The sequence below is a fragment of the Octodon degus genome, unplaced genomic scaffold (assembly GCF_000260255.1).
Source record: "Octodon degus isolate 3935 unplaced genomic scaffold, OctDeg1.0 scaffold00031, whole genome shotgun sequence".
Classification (NCBI taxonomy): Eukaryota; Metazoa; Chordata; class Mammalia; order Rodentia; family Octodontidae; genus Octodon; species Octodon degus.
The window spans coordinates 7,608,685-7,615,296 of record NW_004524607.1 but is presented as its reverse complement, the minus strand read 5'-3'; positions in this window follow the sequence as shown (position 1 = coordinate 7,615,296).

Here is a 6,612-nt window from a genome sequence, read left to right as displayed (position 1 = left end):
TTTTTTGTATTTTAGGGAAAGATCTACAGGGTGTTCAGGGTCTCACTACTAGATTGAACTTGTAGTGATCTGCCTGTTTACTGCCTCCCAAGAGCTGGGATAACAGATGTGTGCCCCCACGCCCAGTCTCAATTGCTGTCTCAGCGTGCCCCAGGGGCAAGGCTGGCACAGCAGACCTGGGGATCAAACCCCTGGCCCCTGAGCCTGCTTGCAGGCACTTTAATCTGCTGAGCTATTTGGCCAGCCCAAAACTTTTAATATGATCACACAGAAACAATTAGTGATAACAGTGTAGTGTTATCTGCACTCTGACAGATGAACTCTTGGGGAGCTTTTCAAATTACTGTGTATAAACATTGCATACTCTGCCTTTATCACTTAGAATGACATCAGGAATACTTTCCAGCTCTGTGGTTCTTCCTTTGCAGTGCTCTGAAGTTGTGCAAGATTCCAAGGTTCACCAGCCACTTGGTCTGATGGCTTAGGGGTCCATGGACTGACTGTTTGTTATAATCTTTATTCATGGTCAGTGGGACAACACACAGGGCAGAGAGCCTAGTTGTTCCCTCACTTTGAATCTTCATGCAGCCCCATCCTCTTCCTTTTCAGCTGGTTAGGATCACTCACGGGGCAGCCTTCCCCCACTGCTGATCCTCCCTGCCCTGCTGGTGTCCCAGCTCCTCCGTAGGACCCAGCTGTCCTCAGCACCTGAGGCTCACCTTTGTGAGACCCAAACTAAGGGGGCTGGGTCTTTTCCCTCTACAGAAGGCCACAGCTCTTGTTATGCAGTCTCACACACAGATGCCTCTAATTGTCACTCATCTCCAGAACCCTCCAGACTTCAAGGTGGCCAGCACTTTGGGCTCCTGCCATGGCCACATGGAACAGATGGCTCAAAAACTATGCGACCTTTAGAACCAAAATTATTCAATGTCTAACCCTCACAGAAAACAAAATACACCAACTCCTATGTTAGAGAAATTGAAAATGAGTTTAAAAAGACTGTATTTAGTCTTGATTTTACTTCTAGTGCTCTTCATCTCTTTCTGTAAATGCCTAGAAATAGTGTGTGTTATACTAAAAAAAATTTTTACAGAAAAATACCTATTGCTGCTAATCTCCTTAAGAACACTGAACCTTCACATTGGACACATTTGTCCCATGGATCTTGCTGCTCTCTGAAGCAGTTGTGGAAGTCCTCTTTTGGGAGTGTCTTCAGTTGTTGCTGTGGCTGCCTTGATGTTCTGCATCAGTTAAAAACATTTACCTGTCACCATTACTATGTCTTTGAGGCAGGCTCAGGAGTCACATGGTGCCTGAGTCAGCAACTAATGTAGGTGAAGACACTTGTAATGTTTTCAGGAACCTGCCTTTCTGCGGAAAGATCTTTGGTGGCAGCATTTATTGAATTTTGATCATACTTTGTAAAAAGATACATACCTTGTAAAAGAACATGTACACTGGACACAATGCTCATGAATTAATTAGGAGATGGCCATGCGCTTCGGCTTTGGAGAGACCAAAGGGCCATTCGTTATTTCTTTCCAGGAACTGGAGATGGTACTAGGCAAACTACTTGTTGGAAATGGGATCAACTTTTAATTGTCCTGAGCGGTGGGCCATCCTCTGGAGAAGTATAGCTCTTTAGTCCTGCCATACAGAGTAAAGATCTTGGAGAGACTAGGCATATTGGGAAGTCAGAACCAGCCTCTGTGGATGCCCAGGGGCTAAACAATGATTTCTGGATGTTTAACAACCTCATGTGCACTAGATGCTTCTGGCTGAAAAAAAAACGAACATTGAGTTTTAAGGAATATTTCAAGGATAGCATTATTCTAAATAATTTCATTTTCTCATATATAATAAAATCCTATATGACCAGTATAATGATGACTCAGTTATTGAATAATAGGCATGGGCCAAGCCTATGCTAGAATTTTGTTCATATTACTTGAGTTACTCATTTCAGTATTTCCTTTGCAGTCTTATTGGTGTGTTCCTCCACTTTGAGTGAGGAAATGACAGAAATATTTGTGAAATAATATTTCTTTAGTCATAGAGTTAATAGGAGAGGTCTAGATGTACAACAGAGAGTCACTGAATACTACTTGGGAATTAAGTGAAAAATTTCAGTCATACTTACACTTCTTGCAGAATATGTTTAATGACCACATGCTATTTTGTTGTGTTAAAACCACATAGATAAGGTGTCCCTGTCCCTTCTGTCTCTCACTTGAGTGCATCACAAGGTCTCCATTACAGGGTTCATTACAGTAACCTAGGTGCCTTCACCTCCCACAGTGACCTTGTGGCAGCCTCCCTGGTGGAGTTCTAAACTGCTCCTTGAAGGATTCAGTGGGAGGGAGGATCTGGTAAACCCATGGCATAGACACAATGAGATGCTGAGTCCATCTTTTTATGTCCTTCTTTCTGGAAAGGACTAGTACTGTATTCTCTGGCTGGCTTTGCCCCCTCTATGTCCTCTCTTGAGACTCCTCCAGAGGCTCCCGTATTCCCACCACAGTCACTAGGAGCCAGCGTCATCTTGGTTGTGGTGTAAGACCCAGTGTCCTCCTCTTCTGCCCCTAGGAAGGTGCCCTAAGTTCCCCTGTGCACCCTGGTCTGGACCCATAGCATCTCTGTGCTTCATGGTGCAGTCTGCCCTTGAGAGGGTGGAAATGGAGTATGCATGAGTTCCGGTGATCACAGGACCTGCAGGGACCCTGCACATGTGGCTGCTATGTGCTGCGATGCCCATATTAATAAATGCTTAGCATAAGAGAAATTTCTGAAGTCTGAATTTTTTCCTTATTAATTTCCCCCATGTTTGAAGGTAGAATTTAAGAATGGGAAAGATGAATTTTTATATTTTTAACATCTTGTCCTCCTAGTCCCTGAAACTACTCAACCATCCAACTCCTAATCACAGAATACACATAAAATCATTGGCTATAGTTGTTTTTATTTTGTTGATCTGTGAGTGCTGTTACCTTTGTTTTTTCTGTAGACACAGTTATCAGGTATTAACTTCCAATTAACTGTCTGATCCTCATTTTCAGGATTCTTCATTCTTTTTTTTTTTTTTTTTTTTTTTTTTTTTTTTTTTTTTTTTTTTGCAGGGGCAAAGTTCTGAACACGAGGTCTTCAGGGCCTGTCCCTGGAGCAGAGCTTGTTCTGTCCCAGCCCTAAGCCCTGAGTTTAGACTGGCTGTATCCTATTTATCATGAGGCACAGGATTTCTGCTTTGGTACCTAGGTTGACTGATAGATGTGTGCTCACAAGGATTCTTTAGGATGGCTCAGGATGCTAATGAGAGTTGTAAAACTACTATGAAGATCATTCTATATTACTATGAAAGATCATAACTATGAAAGGCTTCTGAAAACTTCCAATGCCTTTAAGTGAAATGGGAATATTACTGTAGCAGGCCATCTCTCTGCACTGTGTACTCCTCTTGCTTAGCATGGAGTCCTTACCTATCCATTCAGTTAACAGAAATCTTTGTGCAGTTAGCTAACACACAGCTGGATTGCACTGGGAGCCCTCCCCCTGGTGTTTTCAGAGTTCTGCATAGGCTAATTTAGGAGGAAATACTGCCAAGTCATCCATACTTTGTGTCATAACTTCTGTGCGTCTTCCTGGGAAGGCAGAATCCCAGTCTCCCTGCAGAAGGGCTGCAGGGAGGGAGCCCAGGCTGCACCTTCCTGAGCAGTGATGTGGTGACTGCCTGGAAGGATGTGGTGGGCGCAGACCAGGAGCTGTTCTTGTGGAGGTTGTTCTGGCAGCTCGAACACTGTGCGAGTCCCAGTAGGTGCAATAATATGTGGCCTCATCTTCTTTCTTTAGGAAATTTATTTTTAAGTTTGATGTGGAAGTGTCAAAATTTTTACTTGTCTCAAGTTTCTTGTTCACTCCTCCTAAAGGACGCTGATTATAGGCTGTCCGGACATACATTAGGTGCTCAAATCCTTGGTTTAGTTTTTGTCGGTACCAGTGTATATCTACATTTTTAAAGTTGCTGATGGACGCCTTACAAGGTATTTGGATACTCTCGTCTCTTGCTCTGGAAATTGATATTTCGGGTTGCTCCAACTGCCCCATTCCAACTGCAAGCAGAGAAGAGAAATCCTCATAAACAAATAATACATGAATAAGTAACAGGAGAGCATGGCTTCATTCTCTCCTGTAGAAGGAAATGATTGGAAATGACTCACAAGCCCAGAGGGAGGAGAGGAGGACTGCGTTCAGGAGCAGCATCCCATGTGCCAGCCTGGGTCCCAGGGAGCAGGTGAGACGGTGAGGGCCCTGTGAGCTGGGAGCCTCAGGTCAGTGGAAGGCAGGCAGGGCTGTCCTGGGCTTATGAGGAAGTGGAAGATCAGGTGATTTCCTGGGGCTCTTCATGATCCTCTGAGCAGTTTGGTGTTTTCTGGCTCATAGGAGCTGGCAGATCCAAAAGCACATTAACTAAGGAGAGATCCATGGTGTCCTAGGGTCCATCTGAGTTTGGCAGGGAGGTTTTCTTACCCACTCAGTAATTTCCTCTGTGATTTTGTACTGTAGAAATATTGCTGTAGAAATCTTAAAACCCAGTTTTTGTATTCTGTCCCTGTGGCTATCTTTGTGTTTTTCTCTGGTCTCAAGACTCAGACATTTAGATGACTGAAATTTATTTTTGGACAGCACAATAAAATAAAACAGTTGACAGAAATTTGTATTATTTAATTATAGCAATGCATATAAACAGTGTATTCTTTTAAAATTCATAAACTCTCAGGGTATTCAAAGTGATCCAAGGGTATAACTGAAATGCCATGAACATTTTGTTTAACCAGGTCAGGGACCAACTCTAAGTATTTGTTCAATTTATATCTGAATGGCTTTATGGGTAGAGATTTGTGATGATCCACCGAGGCACTGAAAACAAAATACAATTAGCGGGCTGGTGAGATGGCTCAGTGGTCTAAAGCACCTACTTAAAACAAGCTTAGTCAAAGCACAGGGCCACTGTTCAATCCCCCATCACCACATGCCAGCCAGCCCTGCCCCCTGGTGGGCTGAGCTGGCCACAAACATACATAAATAAAATTAAAAAAAAAAAAAAAAGTTAAAAAAAAAATACAATTAGCAAACCACATGGCAGAGAATGGTGGCTGACTGGATTTGAACTCCATCTTGTCCTTTCCAGCACTTCCACCCTGAGTATTTCACCTTTACTAGAAATGTCTAGGAAAACAAGTCATGGCCCTCATCCTCTCTCTCGGATATGCAGACAGGGGCAGCATGTCCAGAGTCTCAGGAGCCACCCAAGCCCATAGGAACTGGTATCAAGTTAGTCATCTGCAAGGACAATGCAGACTTCTTTTTTTATTGATCTATTTATTTGTTCCAGGGTCTCACCATGCAGTTCGGATTTGTAGTGTTCCTGCTGCCTCAGCCTCCTCAATGCTTTGATTACAGCTCTGTACTACTACATCCAGTTTTGAGGCCTGCATGGGTGGGCCTGGGGTTCTGGGGTCAGCATGACATGCTGGACCAGGAATTGAACTTGGGTCCTTGTGCTTGCCAGGCAGGTGCTCAGAGGCTGAGCTATCTCCTCCTGCACTCAGTACTGACTTTGCAGGAGTGCTATTGATAGCCACCCAGCCTTCTCTCTTATGGAGGTGTCAGCCTGAGGAAGGCAGGAAGTACAGCAGATTGGGGCTGAGGCCCAGCAGGGAGCAGGGCTGGACGAGGCAGCTTCCGTTGGGAAGCATGAGGTCACAGCTACAATAAATGATGCAAATGTTCATTATCTTGGCTCTGACACAGTGAATTCCCACAGGCCAGTATTAGGCCCATAGGTCTTCATTTCCGTTGAATTTTATATTAAGAACAAAAGGGGAAGAGCCAGGTTTTTATATACTCCATATTTGCAATTCTTTACCTATAAGGGACTTTGAATAGAGGTTATTTTTCTCCCAGTTAAATATCAGATCACTGAAAACCTCAACTGGAGTAAGTCAATACCTAAGTGTATTTGTTCTTTGGTGAATATGTGTACTTCCTTCTTGTTACTGTAGTACTAAGTCTTTTCATTAATTTCAACTATATTTATCCAATTTATGCTAGGAAAGGAAAAACAACTTCAGCAAAGTCAAAATCATCAAGAAATAAAATATTCATTGTTTAGACATCCTGCCACCAATCTGGGAAATGGGGGAACAAATTTACATTTCTGAGTAAGGAACTGATAAAAATTCATAGCCAGGAAGTCCTACCAGCCCAGGCCATGTGTCCAGGAAGAAAGCTAAGGAGCGGAAAGTTCCTAGCCATGACAGGCTGGGGACCTCCTTGGTGTCAGCAGAGAGATGGGTGTCTCAGCCCTACGCCCACAGAAGTCCTTCTGAGAGTACAGATTGCTCAGCAACACCCACATCTAAATGTCACTACAGTCATCAGTTCCTTTGCCAGAGTGTGAAAGTAAGTAACATAGGTGGTTATTGTACTGGTGCTTAAAACTCTAGGAAGATTGTGTTGTACTATTATCATTTACTCGGCTTCAAGGGAACGCTGGCTCAGGCTTCTCAGTCTTGTGCTTCCTCTTCTCTGTCCCATGTGATCGGAAAGGCATAG